This window comes from Pantherophis guttatus, chromosome 6, assembly GCF_059756535.1.
Source record: "Pantherophis guttatus breed Tessera chromosome 6, ASM5975653v1, whole genome shotgun sequence".
Taxonomy (NCBI): domain Eukaryota; kingdom Metazoa; phylum Chordata; class Lepidosauria; order Squamata; family Colubridae; genus Pantherophis; species Pantherophis guttatus.
The window spans coordinates 2,542,984-2,551,375 of record NC_142068.1 but is presented as its reverse complement, the minus strand read 5'-3'; the positions used below and the strand labels follow the sequence as shown (position 1 = coordinate 2,551,375).

Here is an 8,392-nt window from a genome sequence, read left to right as displayed (position 1 = left end):
AACCCTCCCACTCCCCCAATTTATCTTTCTGCGTTTGGGGTGGGCTGAGCCAAGAGGCCGACCCTCTTCCAGAGGCTATTTGTTCTGAAAAATTTCTAAGAAAGTCCGCGAGGCCCCCGGAGGAGTTCCTGGAAAAATCAGACAACGCAAACAGGTGACGCAATGCTCTGCGGCCGATGTGCTTCCTGCTAAAACGGCATTAATTAGGAAAGGGTCATTAATAGTAGGCAGAGAAAGGGACCAAAGGGAGGAGGAGGAGGAGAAAAAAGCAGAATATTTCTCCCACTGCACTCATCCCCAATGACGCCATGGGGCTGATCTGAAGCGCCCAGCTCTTAAAATAAAAAAATAAAATAAAATAAGAAGGCCTGGAATAGCTGAGATTCACAGCAAACCGACGGAAAGGGATGATTCTTTCTTTGTCTCAGGATTGTTGGCCGACAAGGTCAAAAAAGTCAAGATGGGGGCCACAATAGCATGATGGAAGCTCCTTCCATGAATGGTGCAGCTTTGATTGGACTATTGTGGTTGCCACCTCGACTTTTGTTTAACCCTGCCCAGAAGACACCCAAGAAGCCAACACAGGTCCTAGATGCAACAACCGGGAGAAATTTGGGGGTTTCTTTTGAATTAAGGTAGACCTTAATTTGGGTTTCAGTATCACAGAAGGAAGAAGATCTAGATCATTGTTTCTCAACCTTGGCAGCTTGAAGATGGGTGGACTTCAACTCCCAAAATTCCCCAGACAGCCATGTTGGTTTGGGAATTCTGGGAACATCTTCAAGTTGTCAAGGTTGAGAAACAATGATCTAGATCAGGGGTCTCCAACCTTGGCAACCTTAAGACTTGTGGACTTCAGCTCCCAGAATTCCTCAGCCAGTAGAGGAATTCTGGGAGCTGAAGACCACAAGTCTTAAAGCTGCCAAGGTTGGAGACCCCTGATCTAGATGACCTTGGCTCATTGTCAAAGCTAAGCAGGGTCAGATCTGGCTACCAGAAAATCCCAACCTGCAGGCCAAATTAGGAAGCCAATTCGACAATCCAGACTCGTTGGACCTCAGTAGGAACCTACTGAGATGTGTCCATCAAGACATTGGAGATGGACATTGATCAAAGCTTGTTCTGCAGTTCCAACATGGAAGGTAGGTAAGGGTTTCTAACCATCTCTGAAAGGAAGGGATTGGTTGTGGGTTTGTGGAAGATGTAGAGGCTTAACAACATTCTTAACTGGGTTAATGGTCTTGAGGCTGGATTCAGACAACCTGCTAAGCTTGGTTGCATTGTTCTTCGTGGCTTGTGGTTTTGTGAAGTCTTCTCAACTGGACAAGTTGAAGACCTGTGGACTCCCAGAATGGAGAATTGGAAGACAAGTGGATTTCCACTTCTATGCTGGCTGGGGGATTTTGGAAGTTGACGTCCACACATCTTCAACATGGGAAACAGTGGCTTGGAATATGGTGTGAACACAGCCTACCACTTTAGTTTGTGAGTCAGTAGATGGTGGAAACCCAGAAATAGGAACAGGTTTATAACTGGGTTGAGTATGTTGTGTGAATGTAGCCACTGAACCTGATTACTATTTCCCTCCAGGTCTGCCTATGGAGCTTCTCAGTCATTCAGGTCATGGTAGTCCCAAAAGTGAAAAAGGCATCTGGACTTTCTTTGTTTTTCTTTGAAGATGTTTCGCCTCTTATCCAAGAAGCTTCTTCAGCTCTGACTTGATGGTGGGGAATGGAAGGATTTATACTCCTTGCAGACAGCTGGTCATTTGCATCCTTTTAGAGGGTCGTTGAGGCCACTTGGAGATTTATCTGGGCCCTCAGAATAGGACGCAACGTATCTCCTGTTTACAATCCAGTCCTTTCACCAGTTCCAAGAAGGTTCCACACCCATTTGCACCGCTCAGGTGACCCTGAGGACACAGACAAACCTCCAAGTGGCCTCAACGACTCTCTCAAAGGATGCAAACGACCAGCTGTCTGCAAGGAATATAAATCCTTCCATTCTCCACCATTTAGTCAGAACTGAAGAAACTTCTTGGATGATAAGACAAACGTCTTCAAGGAAGAACAAGGAAGTCCAGTTGCCTCTTAAAAAAGTCCTTTGAGGTAGACCAGATCTTCAAACATTGACTGTTCAAGATCTCAAGAAGATTCCAGCTCCTTCTTTGATGAGCCATCCGAAACTCCTCTATGGCTACACCGCGATTCTTTTCCCCATCTTCCACACTGAATTGTGACCATTGTACTCTTTCAGTGACATCTTCCTTGTTCCTGGAGCCTTTCTTCCCTCTGTTGTGGCATCAGTGACATCACAAAGGCCCCCTGTGGGTCTTCAAGCTAAGCTCACCACTGATAAGCCGGAGTAGCAGACGCGTAAGAAGGCCCTCTTCCCCAAAGAGTGGGGTACCACCGTCTCCTCTCTGGGGAGGGCAGAGTGAGGTGGGGGTCGCAAGCCAGATTCCCCTAGAAAGGAGACCTTGGCTATCTACCTGGTTTCTCGGAATGTCCTCGGCGCTGACCGAGCTGATCGCCACCCGACGGAGGGCTGAGCCGCCATGTTGCACATGGCCGACCAAGGTTCTAGAACACAGAGACGGCCAAGATGCTAATGCCAAGGGACATGACAGAGAAGGAACTGCCAGAAGAAACATGTGAGTTGGAAGCTGCCGCAGTCCTCCCAGAGTCCTGCCTCCAACATCTGGACAGCAGCAACTGGAAAGAGCGCATCTCCTGCCTCGAGGCCCTGGAGAAAGCCGTAGAAGAGATGGAGAACCATCAGGTGCCCTGCCAAGCGTTGGTCAGGCTGCTCCACAAAGAGCCCGGCTGGAACGAAACCAAACTCCAAGTGATGCAGAAGAAGCTGCACATCGTCACTCTCATCGCCCGCAAAGGCAACTTCTCCAGAACGTCCGCTCGCTTCGTCTTGGGGAACCTGGTGGACAAGATCGGTGATGTCATCTGCAGCAGCGACACCAAGGAAGCCCTCATGGCGGTGGCCGAGGCCTGCGGCTTGCCGTGGACGGCCGAGAAAGTAACCGAAGCCGCTTTCTTGCAAGATAGCCCCAGAACTCATGCAGAAACTCTGAACTGGCTCTCTGAAGCCATCCGAGATTTTGGCTTTGATGGACTGGAAGCCAAAATGTTTGTCGGCTACATTAAGATTTCTTTGACCGCGGCCCATCCGGACGTGAGGACCTCTGCTTTCAACCTCCTCGGCGTGATCTTCCTCTACGTGGGGAACCCTCTGAGGGTCTTCTTTGAGAATGAAAGACCCCTTGTTCTGGCCCAGATAGATGCCAGATTCGAGCAGCTGAGTGGCCAAAGCCCCCCACCTCAAATCCGAGGCCGCTGCAGGTTCTGTCGAAACTCAGCCAACCAGCAGCAGGGAGGAGACGCACAACCCTACTGGAAGAAGAACACGGTGGACCTCAGACAGAAGATCTCGGTAGAGCTGATGTCCAAAATGCAGGACCCCAGCTGGAAGGTGCGGAAGGAAGGGCTGGAGGAAGTCTCCAAGATCCTCAGTGACATTACCTCCATCCAGCCCAATCTGGGAGACCTCCCGCTGGCCTTGAAAGCGTGCCTGCACGACTCCAACAAAGCTCTGGTGAAGCAGACCTTGGTTGTCCTGCAGCAGCTCGCCAAGGCCATGGGTCCGGGGTTGAAGCATCACGTCAAGACCCTGGGAATGTCCATCCTGGCGGTTCTCAAAGATAGCAAAAGTAACTTGAGGCCCATGGCTCTTACCACCATCGAGGCTTGGGCCGAGCAAACTGGCATGAAGGAATGGCTGGAAGGAGATGAGCTCTTCACGGATCTGAAGAAGGACATGGTGTCCCCCAGACAGGGCTTCCTGGGCTGGCTGGCGGAGAAGCTGCCGTCTTCCAACTCGGCTTCTGCGGATCTTCTCCGTTGCATTCCTCACCTCTATTCGGCCTTGGAGAATTCGCACGAGGAAACTCGCACAGCTGCCCAGGAGGCCCTGCCGTTTTTCCTTCTTCACCTTGGCATTGAGAAGATGTGTGAAGCTACCAGCAAGCTGAAACCAGCTTCCCGGGAACAGGTCCTCCTTCTCCTGGAAAGAGTCAAAGAAAGCAGATCTTCCAAGGCCACCCTTAGCTTGTCAAGGACCCTGTCCAAGCTCCCACGAGGCAAGTCTTGGTCCAGATCAGATGTGGCTCCTCCTCCACCATGCCTGCCGGTCCCTTCCTCCTCGACTGAAAATGTTGGGTCCAATGAGTTGAGCATGGATGTCCGAAAAGCCATCTCAGAAGGAACCGTTCCCAAAACGAAGCGATGCCCAGCCACAAAGTCCTCAACCAAAGTCGCCTTAAAAGAAGTTCCCAGCAAGCTAGGCCCCATCTTTATGATTGTCCCCAAAGGCAAAGAGCAAAGGGCCAAGGAGGAGAAGGCTTTGAAAGTCCTCAGGTGGAACTTCAGCACCCCAAGCAGCAAATATATCGAGCAGCTCAAAGCTCAGATGTCCGGTTGTCTCTCCAACTGGCTGCAAGAGGAGATGTTTCATTCCAACTTTCAGCACCACATCAAAGCGTTGGCGGTGATGTCCAAGCACTTGGAGATCGAGAAAGATGGGGTCCTCAGCTGCCTGGACCTCATCTTGAAATGGCTCAGCCTTCGGTTGTTTGACACCAACACTTGGGTCCTCATGAAGACTCTGGAGTACCTTCAAAGACTCTTCCATCTGCTCATGGAGGAGAAGTACCAGCTGACAGATAACGAGGTGTCCTCTTTTCTGCCCTATCTTCTCTTGAAGCTGGGAGGAACCAAGGAATCCATCCTCAAAGAAGTCCGGGCAATTGTGAAGCAGATGTTCTTCATCTATCCATCCTTCAAGACATTTTCTTTTCTTCTCGAAGGAGCCCAGGCCAAGAACACTAATCAACGGGTAGGATGTTTGAAAGAGTTGGGATGGATGCTTAAGAAATATGGTCCAGAAGTCTGCCAGCCAAACCCCAGCAAAATTCTGAAAACACTCCTTGTCTTGACCGGTGATTACAACAATGCAGTCCATACAGCTGCTCTGAAGGTCATCGCAACTGCTCGGGATGTGTTTGGAGTAGAAACATTTCGGGTCATTGGGAATATCTCGGAGAAACATATGGGCCTTTTGGAGGACAGCATCAGGGAGGCAGGAGCGATGGCTCTCCGAGAGGAAAAAATGAAAACACAACTCTCCAAGTCTTATGTAGAAGTTTCCAGGCAGAACATCACAACTGGAAACCAGATCGAAGAGGACTATTCAGATTCTGTCCAAGAGCAGGAGAATGTCAACCAGGTGGACACCTCCCCAAATCCCAAACCAGCAGGTGGAGACCCACCGGGGATGAATATGGAGCTTCGGGCTGAGAGTAGAGTCTCACCTAATGTCAATATGATAATTTGCCACGTGGCTAGTGGTAGCATTGTCACAAGCACGGAGGCCTTAGTCCAGATTCAGGAGATTCTGGAGCAGGAGGACAATGTGGAACTCATGTCTGGCCACATCAACCCATTTCTGATAGCCATCCTCCGGCAGATGAAGTTCATCCACCGTCTCCACGTCACGGCAGAAGAAGAAGCACGGAAGGAACAGGTGGTCGAGTTTTATCACTCCATCACTTGCAACCTGGTGTCCCTCTTCCAGGTAGACATCTTGGCCCAGGAAGCTTCCGCTGGAGTGCTGAAGGACCTCATCAGTTGTCTCATCAGCTTCTTGTTGGATTCTCCGGTAGAAGAGCTTCCAGAAGAGCAATCCACTAAACTGGTGGTAATGAAGGTTCTGGAGAAGTCCAACCAGACACGAATTCTTAGTTCTTTGCTTCTGCTTCTCGAGGAAAGCATGACCGCCTCGGCCAACCTCTTTGCTTTTTCAGAAATGGTGGCCAAGTGCTTGTGGAAAACGGCCAAGAGGCTTCCTCAGACCATCGACAGCATCTACCTAGACCAGATCCTGCTGGATGTCCACCTATTTATGAAGGTCCTGCCCAAGGAGAAATTAAAGCAATATCAGAGCAATTATCCGCTGCGGGCCTTGAAGATTCTTCTGCACACCCTTTGCAAGCTGAAGGGCGAGGAGATCTTGGATCATCTCACGCTGATCGAGGACAGGGGAGACTCCGATTTGGAAGCCAACCTCAGGAAAGTTCTCAGCCACTTTGAGGGACAGCCTGGCACGGATATAGAGTCGGGCTCTTCTTCTCTAGCCCAGGATGAAGTCAACCAAACGTTGGGTGAGATCTTCAAGAAGATCAACTCCAAGGAAACCGCCAGGGCAGGTCTGGAAGATCTCCACGAATTCAAGGAGAAGCATCCCGAAGCCGATTTAGAGCCTTACTTGAAAAACTGTTCCCTTCTCTTCCGGAGTTACGTCAAACACGGCTTAGCGGTTATAATGTCCGAGAGGGAAAACAAACCGAAAACCAACATTTTGTCCGAGAACGTTGGGTGAAGTTAGGTCTCCCCTTCCCAAATGCCTTAAGTAAGGAATTCCAGGCCCAGAAGAAAAGTCCACAAAGGGACTAGGTATACTTTTCAACTCAATCCCTCCTTGCGTGCCAGAAGGTCATTGACAAGGTGAAAAACTAAAACAATAAAATCAGCTGTCTCTTGCTCAAAAGACTTTACGGTGGCAGGAGCGTTATTTGGGGTTAACGGGCAGGGTTTGGTTTCCCTTATCCCCGCACAAAGCTACAACTCAATTGCGATAACACAACAGTTGTCTTGTTGTATGCTTTGCCCTGGTCTAGCACCTGCCTTGAAATGGAGAGTGGAAGGGAGAGGGCATCTTTGGGTGACACCCCAAATACGATTAGATGTAAGAGGCAGTTTGGCCTGGTGGTTAAGACACCAGAAAGCAGGACAGGGTGAGTTCTAGTCCCGTGTTTGGCATGAAAAAAAGCTGGGTGACTTTGGGACGATTGTTCTGTCCCCGTCTCACACACGCACCCCCACAGACAGGCAACAGTTAAAGTACTCAGCCGACAACAGTTTATCTGGTATCAGAATTGGCAGCAACCCAGTGGGGTTTACTCACGAGGGGGGAGTTTCTCCCTTCGTCCGGGAACAAAGCAAATACACAATAATCAACAAAGTCCAGTAAATACAAAGAAGGTTGTCCGATATCCGTTTTTTGCTTGTCACAGAGCTGAACCGGGCACCACACCCTCTTTTATACCCTGTGGGTGTGGTCCAGTGACTCAGCCTAATCCCTGGCACGCCTCTTCCTCTGCTGCGCGCAGTTATCTCTGTGACGCTGCCGAGGATCCAGCCAAGACTCATCTCCCTCATTACTGTCCACCTGTGGCTGCGTGGACGTGCTTGGCCCCGGGCCTATCTCTTGACTTTCGGAGGACACCGAAGGCATTGCCAGAGAGGAGGGCCCTGGAGAGGGAGGCCTTGCCAACTCCTCTCCTTCACTCTCGGAGTCCTCTCCTGCCGATAACACAGGCTCAGGTAACGGAGCCACAGCAATGATCACCAGTAGACAGTGAGTTCTAGTCCCGCCTTAAGGCTTGAAAGCCAGCTGGGTAACCTTGGGCCAATCACCAGGAGATGGGGAGTTCTAGTCCTACCTTAGGCATGAAAGCTGACTGGGTGACTTTGGGCCAATCACCAGGAGACAGTGAGTTCTAGTCCCACCTTAGGCATGAAAGCTGGCTGGGTGACTTTGGACCAATCACCAGGAGATTGTGAGTTCTAGTCCAACCTTAGGCATGAAAGCCAGCTGGGTGACTTTGGGCCAATCACCAGGAGGCGGTGAGTTCTAGTCCCACCTTAGATGTGAAAGCCGGCCAAATGACTTTAGGCCAATCACCAGGAGATGGTGAGTTGTAGTCTCACTTAGGCATGAAAGCCAACTCGGTGACTTTAGGCCAATCACCAGGAGGCGGTGAGTTCTAGTCCCACCTTAGATATGAAAGCTGGCCAAATGACTTTAGACCAATCATCAGGAGATGGCGAGTTGCAATACCACCTTAGATACTGTATGAAAGCTGGCCGGGTGACTTTGCACCAATCGCCAGGAGGCTGTGAGTTCTAGTCCCGCCTTAGGTACAAAAGCTGTCTGGATGACTTTGGGCCAATTGCCAGGAGATGGTGAGTTCTAGTCCCGCCTTAAGCATAAAACTCATAAAGTGGGACTGGAACTCACCATCTCTTGATGATTGGCCCAAAGTCACCCACACAGCAGAACTAGAACTCACCATCTCCTAGTTTCTTGCCTGGTGCGTTCACCGCTAAATTTTCTTAACTTTACACCAGGATGCGGCCAACCTCCTCCTCGTATTTCCTTTCTGAAACTAAAATCACTGCAAAGTGTGTAATTTTTTTTCCCCTGTGGTTATCTTGGCCTGCTTCTGGGGTCTCCACTGCTCTTTCATCCTCTTTTCTAG

At 50.1% G+C, this 8,392-nt stretch overlaps 1 pseudogene across 1 annotated transcript; it reads left to right on the top strand.

The window, feature by feature from the left end:
• The first annotated feature begins 2,359 nt into the window (after window positions 1-2,359).
• Window positions 2,360-6,618, top strand: LOC117659502 (cytoskeleton-associated protein 5 pseudogene; annotated as a pseudogene). The gene has a single exon (XR_015728555.1). The product of XR_015728555.1 is annotated as a cytoskeleton-associated protein 5 pseudogene (transcript).
• The last annotated feature ends 1,774 nt before the right edge of the window (window positions 6,619-8,392 follow it).